General features: G+C 43.5%; 1 protein-coding gene across 1 annotated transcript in view; it reads left to right on the top strand.

The window, feature by feature from the left end:
* Positions 1 to 365: 365 nt before the first annotated feature.
* The window catches only part of MEI4 (meiotic double-stranded break formation protein 4), a 110,285-nt gene continuing 89,676 nt past the window's right edge, over positions 366 to 20,974 (top strand). Inside the window, exon 1 of the mRNA XM_014949325.1 lies at positions 366 to 669. The gene's annotated coding sequence lies outside the window, so the exon portion shown is untranslated. The remainder of the gene's footprint in view (positions 670 to 20,974) is intronic.

Raw genomic sequence — 20,974 nt, 5'->3', positions numbered from 1 at the left:
TGAGATGGTTGTGTTTGGCGGATGGGAATGCCCTTCTGTAGCATTTGTAAAGCCCAGCTCTCTTTCCACTGATTATAAACCTCCCACTATAGGTGATATATGTAATTATGTTAAGTGGACGGGATGGCTCTCGCCCTCCTTTATTCCTTCTTTCTCTTTGTCCCTTCCCTTCCTCTCATTACTTCCTCCCTAGGCCAGGTGCCAAAAATGCTGGCGAGGCAGCATCTCAGCTATCAGCTTAAATTGTCAAACTGGCTTCCACCTCTCTCATTACAGAGAGCACTGCCGTTGAAATTCCTCTTATTTTAGGCGGCGGTAGTATTTTAAACTGAGAACTATGTAAAGACTTGGCGATAACACCGAACTGCTGAGCTGCTGAAGGGGTGGTTACAGCCCAAGTGAGGAAATGTTTGCATAAATCCTATGTAGGCAGATTCTCACCTAGAAAAAGCCGGCGTTTCTGCCAAAATATTCAGCATCTCTCTGGCATCCACCACAAGAAAATTGTCAGACTTGATTGGTCCGGAAGGGAAAGGCTTTTGCTTTCATTTCAATGGGTTTGGTGCCAGTGTATTTCCCTGGCAGTGATGTGAGAGGTGACCGGGTGAGTTCACTGACCGTGGAGATGCCTACACAGGGAACATCTTTGCTGCTTCTTCTTCAACAGAGGTGAGTGGAAGCTTGTGGTTGCTCCTGAGGAGGATGGGTTACCGGTGTGCTCGGTTTATTTTATAAAGTTTGCATGAGCTGGTGCTGCTTAAGCATCGCAGGTGGTAGGATGGGTGAGTCCAGGCTCCAGGTGAGTCCACCTTGTCTCGGAGATGAGAAGCCCGGGAGATGTCCTGGCCGGGGAAGCTCAGCTTAAAGTGTGCCATGTTTCTCTTTTTATATCAACAAGGCTAAAATTCAGGGATTTCAGGGGCACCAGAGTCACAAAGTCCTGTTTAACACTTTGGTAACTGATTCTGCATCTACTAAACCAGGGAAACTTGATTAACTACTTGTTCTCTTCTTCTGTGTCTGTTTTGTCAAGCGTTAGGGGGCAATAGGAGGAGAGGGGAGAGAATATAGATCCCAACATTTATATATAGACCTGTCTAGGATGGTTCACGGCTTCCTTCCAGACCTGTGGATGTTGACACAATGGGACCGCAGTGGGAGATTCGCTTGGTTTTCATCTAAAGGTGGAGAATTATGAAGAAAGTAGAACTCCAGTGAGACGTGCTTCAGCCTTTAAAATGTTTTCATTTGTCGGTTGTTATCAACTAATCAGGCATAATCATGAGCAGGGAGACTAAGGATGAGGCTAAAAGGGAAATGCTGATGAGACACAAAGATGGGATGGGTTTGCCTCAGGTAATGAATTATTGGCAAGGGGAACAATGAGGCACAGCGTTATCCAGGGAGGGTAACAAAAGTGTTTTATGAAGGCTGACTGTGAAGCTGCTGACCTTAGCAAAGAAGGATTTCTTATACCATACTAAATGTGTAAATTGAATTTTAAAGAAAAAAAAACAAAACACCAAAGTGAAACGTGGTGTATTTTGATTCGTTAATGGAGAAATGCTGCACAGCATGTCTCATACGCAGTATAGCAAGTGTCACTAAGCTCTAAGGATGAGAGGGAAAACAGAGTCATCCTTTGGGAGATGAAGGGTATGGGGCGTTTGAGCACCTCCTGCACAGGAATCTTCTTGCACCAAATCAGCGTTGGTTGGTTTGTTTGTCTTCAGTATGAAAACATTTTCTTAACATTCACATTCTTTGCTGAACTGATACTTAGTATGAAAACATTTTCTTAACATTCACATTTTTCGCCGAACTGACACATTTCTCAGCAATCTCCTTCACTGCTGTGTTCTCTGTCTGAAGATATCTATTTAAACATCTCCCCGCCCAGGTGACACTGGAGATCTCTTTGGCTTTGCAGATCTAAGAATGAAATACAGGGTTATTTTTCCATTTTAACATGAATCCAGCTGCCGAGGCCAGCATCTTCATTGCCCCAATTCGGCATGCATGCATGCTAAACCCATTACTCATGCTTTCTGTGTGTCATCGGTAGAAATTTGCCTACGTGCTCCTTCAGAAATAGGTTATCATTACACAACCTCACCTCAGCAGCTATAATACTATCGCAGCACGGCTTGAAAAGGAATGAACACTTTTATGGAGCACTTATTTTCAGGTAGCACCATATGTTACGTATGTTGTGAGTCTGAAAGTTTTAAAAGCTGACTTACGAGGTGATATGTTTTTATCACTTGCTGTTTGGGAGCCAGTCCTAGTTGTCTGTTAATGATAGGAAACAAGCCACTAATGATGTCTCAGTAAAATAACACAAGAACATAATAGCTAACTCCTGTGGGTCGTTACAAGTTTAGAACAGCTTCTTCCAAAACAGAAAACTGTATTTCTAATGTGTAGACCTTAGGAAATGTATTCACAGGTCCTATTGTCTCATCTGCAAACCATTTCTGATCTGGGGGAGCAGTGGCCCTGTCCTTGAGGGATGCTCATGGGAGTCAAGGCTTATGAGATATCCACTTGTCTCTTGTCTATCCAAAACCAAACCAAGCAAACCAACAAGCTTTTTGCATAGAAGGCTTTTTTTTAAACAAACAAACAAATAAATAAACAAACAAAACAAACAGGTGAACAACATTCTGGTATCTCTTAACCCCGTTCAGGCCAAAAAATCAGGAAAAAAAAAACTTTAAAAGCATTTGAGTCAGGCACAGGTCTTTTCCGCAGAGGCACAGGCTTTTGCAGATGCCGTCAGATTTTTGATTTCACTTTGTCTTCCTGGGTGAGACAGTCACTCAAAAACGGGATCGATGGCTTTGATCAATACCTCGCCCCATATTGTGAAAGGTCATATATCATTGTCTGCCCACGCTGGGTGGATTGGCAAAGAGGCATTCCTTGCCTTGGAGTGGTGCCCAGAGGATTCGAGCAGGAAGGAAGGGAATGCCACCCGGCTGGGCAGGCACAAAATAAAATAGCCCACACTTACCCTTGAAATAGGAATGAGCTGTGACAGCATGAAAACGCAGGGAGCAAAGGCAAAATGTTGTTTGCTTCCTACTAACCTTAGAGTCATAGAATCATAGAATGGTTTGGGGGGGAAGGGACCTTAAAGATCACCTCTCACCAGACCAGGTTGCTCCAAGCCCCATCCAGCCTGGCCTTGAACCCCTCCAGGGATGGGGCAGCCACAGCTTCTCTGGGCAACCTGGGCCAGGCTCTCACCCCCCTCACAGCAAAGAATTTATTTCTCTTTTAATTTAAAACCATTACCCCTTGTCCTGTCACTACACTCCCTGATAAAGGATTCCCCCCACCACCTTACTGAGTGAGAAAACAGTTAATTACTGAGCTTCTTACTGTGTGAGAGTTGGTGACTGAGCCGATAGTGATAAGGATGGGATAACAAGAAGTAGTTAATCACTTCAAGGTTCTCTCATATGTTGAAGTATGTACTCCTGTACCAATTAGAACACAGCCGTGGCTCTTTCCAGGAACATCCTTATCATCCTCAAGAAGTTGGCAAACTTACAGTAAACTTTTACTGTCCTGAGATGACTAAGTACTGTAAAAATATAATGTAAGGAAGGGTATCCTTACCCAAAGGACCACTGAGGAGCTCACGCCTACATAGGAGTGTTTTGCTGACATTGCAAATTCTAATATGCATGTGCAAAAGGACTATTGGGTAATCCTAATAAGTATATCAGCCCAGGTGGGGTTGTGGATTAGGTAGGCGGAATTATGTGAATCTTTTGTGTAAAAATAATGGGTGAATATCCCCTGGTAAGGTGTGCTAGATTTATGGATTTCCACCGAGCACCCAACGTCAAATAAAGCGATATCTCCTCTCAAAACCAGAAGTAGTTTAAAGAGCTTTTATTTCAGGTAACAGCAGAGGAATGGCAGAGCAAGGCAGTGCCTTTGAGGCCCTGTTCCCTGAGGCTGAGATGTGTCCTTAAGGGGCAGGTCATTAGAAGATCGTAGCCATTTCCGGGACCTAAAGCCAAAAGTGGATTTTTGGGGAGGAGCCAGTGCCTGAATATTAATGAAAATCTCCCCGTAGATAGACTGGGTGAGCCACAAGGTGCTGCCTGCTCCTGAAAGCTTGGCTTTTGGTCAGCTGTTGACATGGAAGCTAAAGCCATCCCATCATCGGTGTGTCGGTGTGGCTGCTGGCAGCGAGAGGCAGTACGCATCCCTCCTCCTCCTCCCCCTCCATCACCAGACCCTGCTGTGCCCTGGATGTGGGAATTACTGATGTTATCAAAGGTTAATAGCTAAAGAAATAATTTCATTTTTAAGTACCCCCAACTGACAAGCTGTTAATCACATCCCAGGAGAGCCTGCCAGCTTTGCATTTTTGAAGATGAGAGGAAATAATGTTATTGCCTGGTATTTGTTTTACAGCACTATCTAATGAGAGTGGGTGTCTTGCTATTTTATATAGAATCATGGACTGGTTTGGGTTGGAAGGGACCTTAAAGATCATCCAGTTCCAACTCTCTGCCCTGGGCAGGGACACCTCCCACCAGCCCAGGTTGCTCCAAGCCCCATCCAGCCTGGCCTTGAACCCCTCCAGGGATGGGGCAGCCACAGCTTCTCTGGCCAACCTAGGCCAGGCTCTCACCACCCTCACAGCAAAGAATTTCTTCCTAAAACATGCCCAAATACTAAATATCGCAGTGCCTGTCTTGAAGCGTTACTCTGTTTTGGTACACTTTTTCAGGAATATAGAATCATAGAATCATAGAATTGCCCAGGCCGGAAGGGACCTCCAAGGGTCATCTAGTCCGACCCCCCCGCAGTCAGCAGGGACACCCCCAACTAGACCAGGTTGCCCAGGGCCTCATCGAGCCTCTCCTTGAATATCTCCAGGGAAGGGGCCTCAACCACCTCCCTGGGCAACCTGTTCCAGTGCTCCACTACCCTCACAGTAAAGAACCCTCTCCTAATCTCCAATCTAAATCTGTTCCCCTCCAGCTTGAAGCCATTGCCCCTCGTCCTGTCACTGCAGGCCTTTCTAAACAGGTTCTCCCCAGCCTTCCTGTAGGCTCCCTTCAGGTACTGGAAGGCTGCTATTAGGCCTCCCCGGAGCCTCCTCTTCTCCAGGCTGAACAACCCCAGCTCCCTCAGCCTGTCCTCGTAGCAGAGGTGCTCCATCCCCTTGATCATCCTTGTGGCCCTCCTCTGGACCCTCTCCATCAGGTCCATGTCCTTCTTGTATTGAGGGCTCCAGACCTGCACACAATACTCCAGGTGAGGTCTCACCAGAGCAGAGGAAAGTGGCAGAATCCCCTCTCTGGACCTGCTGGCAACGCTTCTTTTGATGCAGCCCAGGATGGGATTGGCCTTCTGGGCTGCAGCTGCCCACTGCCTGCTCATGTCCAGCTTCTCGTCCACCAGCACCCCCAAGTCCCTTTCCTCAAGGCTGCTTATTAGATATAGCTTATCTTTATTATGCTCCATATATACAGAAGGCTCTGATCTTTGATTAGGTTATTAAATTGACTCACACTCAAAGGGAAAACAAAATATTTATTTGCAAGTGAAGATAAAAATGAAATTAAATTGAGCTTCACAGAACAGGATGGATTTCAGGGGCTGTGAAATCAGAGCTCAAAAGGAAACATTACATCCTAAATAATTTATGAATAATTATAATTGCCTTAAGTAAAGCATAACTGGGCTAGAAGTGTTTGTTATTTTGCTTTAGGAACACTAATTTCTCAATTGTCTACTGACAAACATTGCTTTCAGTGAAGTCAACATGATGGTCGCATCAGGAAGGAATCTAAAATAATATAATCCCTTTCATTGCGTGCCATGAAATGTTTATTCACTGTTTCAGCCCCTGTTTGCAAGTACATTCATCTGACTGTCACTGAGATGCAGATACACCACAGGACAGATAACAAAACTCTTTGGGCTGCTCTGCTTCCAAATTCATTTTGTGTCTAAAAGTGGAGAAATCTTCTCTGATGGTACCATGCTCCAAATTCAGAATATACGGTTATGAATTATTGACCAATCTTGACCATTCTGATTATTGAAACACACCTCATAAGCACACGTGTGACCAATTTCCTCCAATTAGTGTGAGACACTGTCAAAGCATCTGCACAGATTGCAAGCATTACATCTTCCTTTACATTCATTTTGGGTAAATAGAGCCCTGATATCCTGCAAATAAAGAATTATGGTGGCAAATCTATCAGCTGAATCCTTGGCTCATGGGCATAACTATATTCCAACAGTAATATGAGATGAGCTGGAATTATTTCTACTCAGAAGTTACAAATGAAAAATAGACGTAAAATACAGCAGATACTGGAAATGGGCTTGGGGTTTTGTACGGCTTTTTCAAGTTGAGTATTGCACCATTAAAATCATCCAAATAACCCTAATTCATATGATATTCATATTTTTGAGACCAAAACCCTTGACTTGACAGTCTTTTGCAGTACAAATTTCACATTGAAAGCCAATCTGAGAAAATGATACTAGATGATACTCAATTGTGATTCCTGTATTCACATGGAGTACCCCTTCCTTCCTAAATGAAAACTCATTGGATTCACTCCATCATTTGAAGAACAAAGTACTTCTTAATGCAATAACAGCCCACCTGAGTGACACTGGGAAGATCCTGACCGACCTGAAGATGAATCTGTACCAGATTTCCTATTCCAGAGAAATTCTTCTTCACTGCTCATGTGTTCTGCCAGTGCTGAAGGTGCTGTTCACACATAAACACACAAACCAGACCTTGACAATATTCAGTTGATTGAGAAGAAGAAAAATGCCAGTGACTGTATTGACTAAATGCACAGTTTTTTTCCAAAGAAACGACCTGGCCTCACCTTATGCCAAGTGGTTCATATTTTTATGTAACACCGAAGGGGTCTTGAAATCCCACGTTGTCTTCCAAAACACAAGTTCTTTACAATGGGGCTAGTATTAAAGCCTTTAGCAAAGTTCTTGATTTCCAAATAAATGAATGGAAGCTACACCCCAGTCCTAGTCCAAGATGCCGACTCAAGTGAACATTTTGAACCTCTTTATTTTGTCAATACGCACTTTCTAAAAGGTGAAGATCAATTTTGCAAATAAGAATCCAGTTGTCTCCGAAACTGAATAAGTAATACCAAATTGATGTTTGAATAATTCAGCAACTTTAAAAAGAAACTTATTAAACATTTCCAGCTATAGAAAATCCGTATGTACCATAAATCTAAGTCCCCTAAGCGCATTTGCCACAAATATAGTAGCATACATCTCGAGAGAGAGTTCTTCACCATTGCACCAACATGTTGTCCAAGGGGATTTTGTTTGAGGAGGTTAGAGGTAACAACTTTTTATTTGATCATGAAAAATTCATTGCAATGTTAACTACAAAGAGCCCACTCCTACTCCATAACCATTAAAATGCAGGAAGTCATCTATCCAATAATGCAGAATTGTTGTGTATTAAAAATTTAAATCTATAAATATTAATAGAACACAGGTCAGTCTCTTAACCAACAGAGGTAGTTGTACACACAGCTGTCATTGTGAGCCTGAAGGGTTGCACAGTTCTTATGGCAGAGAACAAAACAGACACAATAATAGGCATTTGTCTGATAAAGGAAAATTTGATCCTTTTTTTCGGATGAAGGATAAGGACAAGAAATCCTCTACTAATCCACAAGTTTGTGGTTGTCTTTTGGGAAGGAAACGTTCTTGTTTCCATCTAACAAGTCAATGTGCTGGAGCCAGCTTTACAAGGACACGGCATAAATGTGTTTATAAGTAACAGCAGCCAAAGTTGTGTTCTGCAGCCTTGCTCCTTTACACGTTGACAGTATCAAGAGGTTGGAAACATGATATTGCCTTTCAGTCCCAGGGTCTACAAAGACCTGGCCAGTGTATGCCCAGTCTATTCAATACCAGCAGAGATGGTTGCCCTGCAGGAGATGAGAAGGAAATTCCTGGCTTATTGCAGTCTGGGCGTTCATTTCCCTCGGAATGGGGAAGCTGAGCAGGTTGTGAGAGGGATTTCAATTATGCCCATCAGCGTAAAGCAAATCACAGAGTATAGGGGTTGGAAGGGACCTCTGGAGATCATCCAGTCCAACCCCCTGCCAGAGCAGGGTCACCCAGAGCAGGTCCCACAGGAACATGTCCAGATGGGTTTTGAATGTCTCCAGAGAAGGAGATTCCACCACCTCCCTGGGCAGCCTCTTCCAGGGCTCTGCCACCCTCACAGGAAAGAAGTTTTCTGCATGTTCAGACGAAACTTCTTATGTTCAAGTTTGTGCCCATTTCCTCTTGTCCTGTCATTGGGCACCACTGAGAAGAGCCTGACTCCATCCTCTTGACACCTGCCCTTTAGATATCGCTCAGCATTGATGAGGTCTCCTCTCAGTCTTCTCCAGGCTGAACAGACCCAGGCTTCTCAGCCTTTCCTCAACAGAAAGGTTCTCCAGTCCCTTGATCATCTTCGTAGCTTCTGCTGGACTCTCTCCAGTAGTTCCCTGCCCTTGTGGACCTGGGGGGCCCAGTTTTCTCCTTTTAAAACTGTCTTGTTCCTTATCAGTGCCCATAGCTGGTGTATTGTAGAGTCATCTTCTCCACATCTACTGAAAGCTCGAACTTCATTGGAAAAATAGGAGAAATGGGCAAGGGAAGAGTTTGTATGTTTGTTGATTTTGTTGTGGGGTTTTTTGTGGGTTTTTTTTTTTGTTCTTAAAAGGTCCAAGGTGTGTATGAACAGTTAGAGGTAAACAAGCCCATATGGGAAGAAAAGCACGACACCAGCATATCTTCAGGAAAGTCACCACAGATTCCTGGTAAGCAGCAAATCATGTTGACGATGAACAGTTAGACGTGACTTCCACTCACTGCAAAGCTTTCATTCCAAAGCGAGGAGCCCCTGTGTGATCCATCTGTGTGCTTCAAAGCATGATTTGATGTCAGGGCTTAATTCAATTTTAGACTAATGAAAGTCATAAATAGTTTCACAAGGCCAGTGGAATGAGGAAAATTCTAACTCAGTGGAGACAACATTCAGTTAATGAAATGTTTTGAAATGAGAGACATTGGTTTGAATTGAATGTTTTCTAGGCAATCTGGGCCTGTTTACAAACACTGAATTTAGTTATCCCAGTCTGAAAGCGAAAAACAATTTCGTGGCTGTGTGTTTGTCCTAAACTTCTTGGTCTGTGTTTCTGAGGGCTCTTGATATGCTGCTTTGTCTCCCTGCTTTTAACGGCCTGACAGCTCTGCCAAAGATTGAGAGCTGATATCAACACAGTGGAGAACATATAGGTCCCAGCTGTATACCCAACTGTGTTTCAGAACAGAAGCTACAGCCAGTGCCAGATCTCTGGTCTGAAATTTTGCCCCTCTTAGGATGACCACTTTTATGGCATTCTGGTATTTATCCCATTTCTGATTATGATTTGTTGAACTCTGCAACGCTGAAGCAAAACACGGCGTGTGACTTGGTCTCACTTGGAACTTGCCAGGAGGAGGAAGTCAGGAGGCAGCAGTAGTTAATAATTGTTAAGTCTGAGGTTAAGTCGTCTGAGGTTAGAGAGGAAGAGATCAGCAAAGCACTTCTAATCGATTTCTAATCGCACAAGCCAGCTGTATTCATTTGTAACCAGCACCTGTGCCATAAAAGATATTAAAACAACAGCAAAAGCTGTTCTTCTGTAAGTGTTACCAGCCCTGGGTTCCTCCCAGGGGTCCTGCAGGACTTCTCCGTTGGTGCCACTTCATGAATCATTTTCACTCACTCAGGTTCATACAATCCCACATCGATGCACGTGATTAACACCACTGCCATTTCTTACTTCCTTGTCATCTCTTTAATTCACTGCTAGACTTTTTATTCTTTGATCCACTAATTGGATCCTTTCTTCTTTCTCAATTTACATTCCGATCTTTTAGAAACACTGAACCTGGCCGCTCCTTATGCCCAGTTCCTTGCCCTCACTTTCTTTATTATTTGCTTCCTTTCTTCTTCTCCCGCTCATGGCACACTGTGGTTTTTACAAATTAAGTTCATCATATGTCTATTTTTTCCCCAAATATCATTAATTAATTAAGCTTTGTCAGTCTGTGTGCCCTCACAGAAGGAGCGTGGGCTGGGAAGTGAGGAGGATGAGGCTTCCCGTTCCTGGGCGCTGCTTTCTACGTGGGTGCCAGAGATTCCCTCATCTCCAAAATGCAGATGTTTAGTGTTGTCCCTTCTAGAGAGACTCTGTGAGAGTGATCTGGGGAACCAAATTCACTGTTAGCAAAACCAGTGGGATTGCTCCGGGGCAAAATCTGACCCAGAGCCTGTGTGGCGTTTCAGAAGTGCACATTTTTTCATTCTCTCTTAGTATTTCTCCTTTCTGACGAAAACAGGGTGTGTATCAGAGTCTGAATAACCAGACTATCAGCCTGGGGGGAGTAGTTGATGGCTTACAGACTGAAAGTACAAAACTTAGGATGGATCCGAGGAGTTTTATTCTTTTATCCTCTGCTTAATTGAGTTATTTTGTCTTTTAGCTAAGGACAAACAAGTTTCTCAGAGTATGCCCACTCCAAAATACAGCCTACCACAAAAGAAGAATCTTTAGTAGGGACAGCAGCTCTGTCTCCAAATCTTTGTACACTTATCAATAGACGTTGTATTGAACCTTCCATGTGGCTTTTGCTCTGAGCTGGCAGGGTCTTTCCTCAGCATCTGCCCTGTCATAGAGTCATAAAATAGAATCATAGAATGGTTTGGGTTGGAAGGGACTTTAAAGACCATCCAGTTCCACCCCCCTGCCCTGGGCAGGGACACCTCCCACCAGACCAGGTTGCCAAAAGCCCCATCCAGCCTGGCCTTGCGGAGGCACAATTAAACCATGCCTTTGTTTTAACAAGCTCCAGTTGTGTGTTTTAGTAGAAAAAAAATCTTCATAAAAAAGACTGGATTTACAGTGACCAAAAAATGCAAAATGAGCACACATTATGTATTATATAGGGTTATAAATACTGAGACATTTTATTTGGAAGGAGACAAGAGAAGAATGTGTTTATGTACATGTCCTAGATATAAAGATATAAATGTGGAAAGTTTTGCATTTGAACATGTATCACAGCAACAAAGTAGAGATTCTGTGTGCGGAACATCAGTGCGTTTACTGTATAATAGCTTTTATTTGAAATTTATCTGCAGTCTTCCATAGCATTCACAGTGATTTACAGGATTCCATTTATATGTTTTTTACAATTTACACTATTTGCTGCAAGCACTGAAAGTTGACTGGAAACTATTAACACCTATTTATCAGAGTGTTATGTGCAGAAGTCTTGAGACTCGGGCTGCATCAAATGCTTTTGGGAGAGTTTTGTAGAGAGAAAAATCTACCCCGTGTTTCAGCATTAAGGAAAGACAGAAGGAAGGAAAATCGAGTCGCTGTAGAATCTATATACATAGCAGTTCCTCGAGCAATATTCAGAGTTAATTCAAACAAGAGAGAGAAGTGAATTCTTCTTTTTTGTGTTTACCATGAACAGAAGAGTTGATCATGTAATGTGCAGCTACAGAGGCATAACAGAGAATCACTTTACCATGAACAGAAGAGTTGATCATGTAACGTGCAGCTACAGAGGCATAATAACAGAGAATCATAGAGTTATAGAATCGCGTCATAGAATTGCCCAGGTTGGAAGGGACCTATAAGATATCTAGTCCAACCATCAGCCTAGCTCTGATAAAAAAAAATAAGTAAATCACTAAACCATGTCAGAATGGCTGAGATGTATCCAAAAATGGACTTTGGCCAGCACTGGTGATAGTACATGAGAAGGAAAGAAAGAAACCAGCTTGCCACCCATCTGGAAAGGCATTTTATAATGTTTTTGGCATTAGAAAAAGTCCCAAGGAGCCAACAAGAAAAAAAAGTAAAAGATGTCACAGTAGAAAAATTAATGCAAAGCCTGACAAAAAAAGAGATTGCTCCTTCCCTTCAATATCTGAAAGTAACATTCCAGCCATAGATCTGTAGTGTCGGGAAGAAACGAGTAAATCACTAAACCATGTCAGAATGGCTGAGATGTATCCAAAAATGGACTTTGGCCAGCACTGGTGATAGTACATGAGAAGGAAAGAAAGAAACCAGCTTGCCACCCATCTGGAAAGGCATTTTATAATGTTTTTGGCATTAGAAAAAGTCCCAAGGAGCCAACAAGAAAAAAAAGTAAAAGATGTCACAGTAGAAAAATTAATGCAAAGCCTGACAAAAAAAGAGATTGCTCCTTCCCTTCAATATCTGAAAGTAACATTCCAGCCATAGATCTGTAGTGTCGGGAAGAAACGAGACTTTTCAAAATAACATGCAGATTCTCAAATGCATTTCTTTTTTAAGGCCTTGGACAGAGACTAATTAGTATTACATTTCAATGAGCCAAACTTTGCAGTTTTTTCATGTCCACTATACAATATAGTATTTGAGTTTGTCCAATTAAGATTATAAAATTACAAATTAGATAAACTGTTACAATTAGGCGGTGGATTTACTAAGCCAGTGAATGTACGCTCTTGCAACACGGCTGATGATCTTCAATCCGATGATTGGGTAAGATGTTAGATCAGCAAAGAGGTATCCATGGCACATGTTTTGTTGTATGTTGGTATCGGCACATGCATGCACTCTTAGTTTCCTCAAAGTGTAAATTAGCTACTCTTCTCCGAGGCAGTATATCTGATTGTCTGATGAAGAATACAAGAGTTTTTTCCATTATAGAAATCATCTATACTCTTCCTCCCTCAGGGGGAAATCCAGACTGTGGTACCCAATGGTACAAGAAAGTCTATTTGGTGCTGGCTTCTAGAACTGGCTGGTCCTGCCTTTACTGAGCAGGGCATTGCTTGGTCTTGAATATAGCTGGGATATATTTTGGTACTCAACACCAAATTGTGCTTTCTGGGTTTAAACACACATGTAACAGGCTGAGAAAGTGTAGTTCAACCTAATGCAAAGCTGCCTTCATTGCCCAGCTCTTCTCTTAGCGATGCCACTTAATTTGCAGTATGATAACTGTTAGTGTGGTCTGACATAACCTGTGAGAGTATTTTAAATGCTTTGTCTTTCTCTGTGTCACAAATTTAATGGATAATTGCATATTAGATTTTATGCCTCTGGTTCATATAATTCTATGACTTCTGTTCAGCCATGAATACACTTAAAATTCAGTTTCTGGGTTTTATCATAGATTTAAATGTCATGGTGAACAGTTCTACCATTGTCTCAATTAGATCTTACAAATGTGTTCCTGTTAAGCAATTAAATAATTCTGGTTTTGAAGAGATTGCATTAATAACAATTGACATACATTAATTCAAATTTTTAGGAAGGTATTGCCATGAATAAAACCCATCAGGAACATATCTCCCTGCTGTTGTCTCATGATTTTTATAATTTCAGTGATGACTTATCTCAAAATTCAGGACAAAAGGGCTTGACTGAACATATTTTGAGCTGATAGAAAGTCTAACCAATTTCAAAATGCTTAGAACTGGCCTTGCGAGTCACCACTAGTATTATCACAGATTCACAGAAAATCAGAGCAGGAAAGTCCTTCATGGGGTCATTTAGTCATTTAAACAGAACCAGGAGATGTCACTGAACTCGGTGACTACAAATCACATCTTAGGAAATATAGTTCCTGGTGTTGAAAAATTACTCATTTTAAATAAGTTTTTTGATTATTTCTTTTATTCTACAGAAGCACATTCTTTCACGCTGTTCATTTTTTTCCACTTCCCAGACTGTACAGCAGATGCAATGATTTTCCAGGTGCCAGGTTGTTCCAGCAAAAACTATTTTTTCCCTTCTAGCCACCTGTGATCCTTCTGGGTGTCCCAGAGCAACAGCAGAGCTCTGCTTCTCTGAGCATCCTTTTAGCCCCTTAAGCTTGTTTTAAGCCCCCAGCTTGTTTTGCTCATGTCTGTGTCTGTGTGGGGAGCCCTTTATCGAGGAGGGGAGCCACAGGATGAGGGGTAATGGTTTTAAACTGAAAGAGGGGAGATTGAGATGAGATCTCAGGAAGAACTTCTTTGGTGTGAGGGTGGTGAGAGCCTGGCCCAGGTTGCCCAGAGAAGCTGTGGCTGCCCCATCCCTGGAGGGGTTCAAGGCCAGGCTGGATGGGGCTTGGAGGGAGGTGTCCCTGCCCAGGGCAGGGGGTTGGAACTGGATGATCTTTAAGGTCCCTTCCAACCCAAACCATTCTGTGATTCTGTGGTTCTAATTTACTGTTTCAGAGTCGCGTATCATTGAGGTTACAAAAATATATTCGGCTGGTGATAATTCTTTTGGTATAGTCATATAGATCTCATACATTTTTGACTCATGCTACATTTGTTGACATTGTTACTAACTTCTAAATAATTGACTTTAGTTTCCAAATATAGCCTCATTTGAAGTACACAGTTCAATGAAAATACAACTATAAGCAGCCAGACCCTTTTAACTACTCACATTGTGAACTGAAGAGCAGCATGTTCAGGAAAGGATAAGCAGCATTTTGTCACTCCAAAATTTTTAAGGAAAATACCCGAGTAAGCATTTAGCAGTGGAAAGATGCCGTTTTCATTAGTGCATGGAGTGGAAGGATTTGGGAGATTTGGGTTATTTTTAGAGGGGGGCAAGCTGGGTGCTGTTGCACATAATGGTTGCCTGGTAACACATCTAGGATTACCAGATACCAGGGTCATTGATGTAGGCTTATTTTATCAGTAATAGAGAAAAAAACAACCAAACCCAAACCCACTCCAGCAAACTGTTGCTTGGTGAGTTCTGTTTTTCAATGTTTTGTGAGCAATTCAGTGATGCCAAGCTTTCAGAATTACATGTTCTAGAAATGCAAGGCCAGAGTAGCTGTTGTTAGTCATTGCTTTTGTTGTATGAATAAGAAAGCCAGTTTTGCCTTTGGGCTTGGATTAGATTTATTTTCATTTGCCTTGTATGTCAGTTTACAAATAAACAACAAGTTTGGGATGCTCCTCTGTATGCTCTTCTGCTTTAATAAACATTTGTTGATAGTTCTTTTGTAATATCTTTGGACCTGATCCTAAGTGTGTAACTCATACTGAAAGCACAATTCATTTAAGAAAATCACTCCTGTATCCAGCTACTACCTCTCATCACTAATAGTGGCAGAATTAGGTTCTACGTAAATGTAGACTGGTGAGCTTTTCTAAGCGTGTTTACTTAAATCTATATTTACATATTCAGTTGCTGAAAAAGTATCCTAATTTGCACAGGCGTTGAGTACTCACAATGAGCATTGTTTGCCATGGGCATTTTGGATGCTCAGAATACCCTGATTTAGGCAGCAGTCAACAATTTTGGCATCAAAATATGCTCAAAATTGTTGTTTAGCATATACAGATCTCATTGCTGTATTCTTAAGACCACTTTTATTTCTCTGAACATGTCCTACCTCTCTGCCAAAAATAAAATCTCCAGCCAAACTGTGGAGAGCTAAGTAAGTGACTTTGCAAGTGGCTTCTCAGAGGTTCAGCCTCTTCCTTTGAAGTCTTTTAACTTTTCCCAACTCATTTCTTTCACTGTCAAGGACCAGGAACTCATTCTACATCGTACCTTGTTTGTTGCAGAGTTTCCTTAAAGCTCTGGTATAAACAGTGATTGATGATGAATTACACTGGACCTTGAGTTTCTGACAAAGTAGAATTAATCTTCCTGGGTTTTGGACGTAGGAACTGGGCCTGTCACTTTGAAGGTGTGACCTGTGCTGAAGCAGGTCCTTGTGCTTGGACTTTGTTGGGTAAATGGTCTTTTGTAACCCTCTGGACACTTTTCGTAAATACACACTCTTGTGGAAAGGAATAAAATAGGAGAATCACGGCCACCAGCTTTTTTCTACCACCCCAGTCCTACCTCTCTTTCTTCTGTGTAGATGGTGACCTGCATTCTCCTTGAGAAGATAACCTCTGCACGCTCACCCTCTCCTCACAAAACAAATCTTGATCCCTCACACACTTCTCATGTTTTGTTCAGTAGGAAATTGTGCCATTTGATAGAAAATATTTTCTCAGTTTGTATAGGTAAATATGAAAGATCTACCTCCATTATGAAAGTGAAGCAATTAAACTATTACTTCTTCCAAGTATCAAAAAGTCTTTAATTTTTAAATCTGCTTTTGTTTTTGGAGTTTTTTTTCCATCAGTATCCTTTATGGTCTCATTTCTAACATTATTTCATAATTAAAATAGATAGAAGAATAGCCTCCCTAATTTCTATCTCCACCAAAAAAAGAATAAAAAGGAAGGTTTTCTCTTGAGTATTCCGACTCTTTGAATTACCCTCTCAAATTTGATTTAGTTTTTTTTTGTTGTTGCTCACAGTAATTTTGCTTACCAGAAATTAGAGATAGCATGTTGTGCGACAAACTGTTCCAAACACTGGGGTAAACCTCAGGAAAATAGTTTCCATGGTGTTCAGTCAGACCTGCATTAACTGTTGCTTAGCAAGGAAAATAAGGCAAGGGACCTCAAGAGGAGCAAAAACCAGAGGGCACATGATGTTCTGGGTTTCAAACTGTCCAGCCACCCTGGCCAGATCTTCCAGCCAGCCTGCTGATGTGCTGTGCAACAGCATGGATGGGGTATTTTACCAAGGTGAATTTCTTCAAGATTCTCAGTCTGAGGGTCAGATGATTCTCTTTTCTTTTTACTTTGACACTTATGATGAATAAAAGATGCTGATAGCATGATTTATGAAGAGGTAAATCTACAGAGCTCCTTCCTTCAAAGCCCACCTTTCTTCTGGCTCACTGTTCACATGCAGGAGGATTTCACCTTTTTCTGAAAAACATCCCCGAGTCTCTCTGGTGTCACTGCAAAGCTGCGCAGAATCACCCAGAAATGGGATGCTGGCTACTGGCCATCCTGGAGCAGCAGCTTAGGAAGTTACAGCTGAAAGTAGGGAAATGTGTTGCAACTCCTTAAACCTAGAAATAGAGTCATAGAATTGTTCAGGCTGGAAAGCACCTTGAAGATCATCCAGTGCCACCCCCTGCCCTGGGCAGGGACACCTCCCACCAGACCAGGTTGCTCAAGGCCACATCCAGCCTGGTCTTGAACCCCTCCAGGGATGGGGCAGCCACAGCTTCTCTGGGCAACCTGGACCAGGCTCTCACCACCCTCACAGCAAGGAATTTCTTCCTGGTATCCCATCTAAATCTCCCCTCTGTCAGTGTAAAACCGTTCCCCCTCATCCTGTGGCTCCCCTTCCTGATCCAGAGTCCCTCCCCATCTCTCCTGGAGCCCCTTGAGGGACTGGAAGGGGCTCTAAGGTCTCCCCGAAGCCTTCTCTTCTCCAGGCTGAACCCTCCCAACTCTCTCAGCCTGTCCTCACAGCAGAGGGGCTCCAGCCCCCCCAAGACTTTCATGGCCTCCTCTGAACTCAGACTCACAGCAGAGGGGCTCCAGCCCTCCCAGGACCTTCATGGCCTCCTCTGAACTCAGATCCTTCCTGTGCTGAAATAGTATTTCTTGCTTCTGCTTCCCAGGGGAAGAAGGAAAGAGGGAAATCTCTCTGTGGGGTAATCTGCATGTGGGACAGGTTCACTGATAAAATTATGTAGGAAAGGAAAAGTTTTGGTGTTATTTGGATGAACTTGAAACCTGGACATCAAACTGTACTATGTTTCTGTTTAGGAGTTCCCACAAAACAACCTGGCACTTCCCTCAGAAATAAAGTCAGCCTTCTCCATCTCAAAAATATTGCTCCCAAGGGGAACGGAGTCACGTGTTGCTCCTGCCTTGACCTCAAGCAAAATCTGACAGATCTGGGGGCCTTCTCCACATCTGCATGAGGCCATAGGATGCCTGAGATCACCCATTCTACCTGGGAGCTTCAGAAGCCCAAGGATCACCCCAGTCCCTCTTGAGTCTGTAACTCATGGGAAGGCAGATGCTGCATGTACCACACAGTCAATCCAAGGGATAGGGGATGGATAGCTCGGTGTTGTTCTGTCCCATGCTCCAGTGGGACCAAAAGAGCACGTTTTTAGTGGCTTGCAGCAAATGGTTACTTAGGGGCACACTTGTCTTGGCTCATTTTATCACCCTCCCCAGGCAGAGGGGGAGGCTCTGGCTCTCTCAGCTCTTCTCCACGTAGCTGTGGTTTTAGATATTGCATTACACTGATTTACCAGTCCCTGTTAACTCCATCCCCTGTAGATATAGTCCTGCATTTCATTGTCAAGCCAGGAAAAAAAAAATCTTTAATGCGTTAAGCCAACTTCTGCCCACAAGTGCTCCATTAACTCCATCAAATCTATTTTGGTCTTATTTCTGCCATCAGTTCTGCCACATTTTGTGCCAGCTCAAGCCAATAAACTAAATTATTAAGGCTCGTAGCCTTACTCAGATAATATGGGCACTTTCTGAGCAGCACAGGACAAAGGTTAGCAGCAGAATGAAGCAGTGGAAAATGATGCACAGAAGGGATGTAGCATAAAGATGTCAGTAGTTTTCTAGCCAGTCCTGGCATTAATCCACTGACTGTATTTTCCATGTCATTTACACCATCCTTTTCCCAGTTGATTTTGTAGTCTGAATCTGAGGACTCAGGCTGGGGAGGAGAACTGTGCTTCTGGAAAAGGGGAGTCTCTTTTAACTATCTGAGAGCTCAAGCACAAATAGTAGAAAGAGGGAGGGGGAAGGCTGGGAAATTTTGTCTGGGAAAAGGAATGTGTTTCATTTGACTTTCCTTGCATTATAAAATGAGTATAAAAGGAATAAGGTTTGGGTAGGCAGCTTTAGTTTAGAATGATCCCTCTTCACAAATGCGGCTGAGTTTGATTTCAGGGGAAGCTTCATTTTCCACTGGAGAATGATATCATGCTTGGGTCACGAAATAAGGACCAGAGCCTGTATTTGTTCCTCCTAAATGGTGGAGTTAGGTATCAAGACATCGTACCACAGCAACCAAAGAGATTTTCAGCCTTCGCTATGTCCTTAGCTCATGACATCCAGGGCAGAAACCCTAATCTCACCTGCCTTCTCCAAGATCTCTTGCATTTCATTGATTTCCCCCTCACACCAGGAACATCACCGTCTGTATAAAAAGACTTCACCTCATCCTGACCTTTGTGCTCTCAGAGGAGGGAACAAGCAAGAAGGGGCTGAGTGAAATAAACACCGAGGGTTGGTTTGTTGTTGGTTTTTTTTAATGGGCAAGTGTGAGAATGAGCAAAACTGGAGTTTACTGGAAGTTAGCAGCAGGTTTTACCTATGGGATGCTGGCAGAGACATGACCCAGGAAGGTCATGGTCCAGGGCAGGAAAAAGTCCTGCGGAAGGGGGCGTGGCCAGGAGTCACGCGGAGATTTAAACGCGGCAGGAGCAGGCCCTCAGGCGCTGGGCGAAGCGGCGGCAGCACCGGCAGCGGCGGCAACGACGGCAACGACAACGAGACCCGAGATGAGCCCAGGCAGAGGGTGTGATGGCGCTGTACAGAGGGGTTTCCGAGCTCAGGGGCCCCCAGCTCACAGCCCCAGCCCCAGCCGGAACCCGGAAGCCCGCAACAACCAATCAGGAGCGGAGGGGGCGTGGCCAGGAATCACGTGACGGGTCAGTTCCGGCAGGAAGCGGTGACCGGAGAGGCCCTCTCAATAAGGAGAGATGAGCGGTGTGTGCAACTTCGGGCAGCAAAGAGATAAAACCATGGTTACAACTCGGTCGAAGGCTGTTAAAAAAACTGAGCGTGCCCAAACAGAGGCCGAAACATGCAGGCACCCAGGCAACGGGCTGCAATGAGTGCTGGAGCCTGGCACTTGCACTGGAAGGCTGTGGAGTCGACACCTGTGTGAGGTGTGAGCAGAGCAATGATCTGCTTAGTCTAGTGGCTGAACTGAAGGAAGAGGTGGCTGAACTGAAGAAAGAGGTGGAAAGACTAAAGTGGAAAGACTAAGATCTATAAGGGAAAGTGAAAGAGAGTTGTTGTGCGAGGCTCTGCAGATCCCCTCAGGAGAGGGAGGTGACCCAATGAGCAGAGGGGAATGGACACAGGTGCCTGGTAGGAGAGGCAAGGAAAACCTCTCACAGCCCCCCTCACCCTTCCAGTTGCCCTTGCACAACAAGTATGGTGCACTGGATGTTGAGGGAGAGGGAAATGAGAAAGTAGAGGAAACATCATCTGGGGCGTTGCCTAAAGCAAACCAGTCCCCCCCTCACATCAGTACTTGTACCCTAAAAAAAAAGAGGAGGGTAGTTGTTATTGGGGATTCCCTTCTGAAGGGAACAGAGGGCCCATATGCCAGATCCTTCCCACAGGGAAGTGTGCTGCCTCCCAGGGGCCCGGGTCAGAGATGTCACTAGAAGGCTGCCTAGTCTGGTAAAGCCCTCTGATTACTATCCATTACTAGTTATGCAGGTGGGAAATGATGAGGTTGAAACCAGAAGTTTAAAAGCAATCAAAAGGGACTTCAAGGCACTGGGAAAATTAGTTGAGGGATCAGGGGCACAGACAATTTTTTCATCGATACCCTTGGTTGCAGGTTGTAATACTGAAAGGAATAGGAAGTCATGCATGATTAACAAGTGGCTTAGGGAATGGTGCCACCAACAAAATTTTGGGTTTTTCGACCTTGGCGAACTTCATACGGCACAAGGTCTGCTAGTAACAGATGGGGAACATCTGTCTCAGAAGGGCAGGAAGATCCTGGCACATCGGTTGGCACGGCTTGTCAAAAGGGCTTTAAACTAGGCTTGAAGGGGGAGGGGGTTAAATACAGGAGCACTAGAGACGAGCCTAAGGACACCCTCCAGCCTGCCATTGCACTTGAAGCAAGAAATAATGATAGTATCAGAATGGTCTGTGGCAAGTGGCAGGAAGACACACTAGGGTTCAAAGGATGGGGTGACAGCAAGGGCCTCCAACCTGTTGCACTAA

Source organism: Calidris pugnax, unplaced genomic scaffold (assembly GCF_001431845.1).
Source record: "Calidris pugnax isolate Ruff unplaced genomic scaffold, ASM143184v1 scaffold132, whole genome shotgun sequence".
NCBI lineage: Eukaryota > Metazoa > Chordata > Aves > Charadriiformes > Scolopacidae > Calidris > Calidris pugnax.
This window is presented reverse-complemented; position numbering and strand designations above follow the sequence as displayed.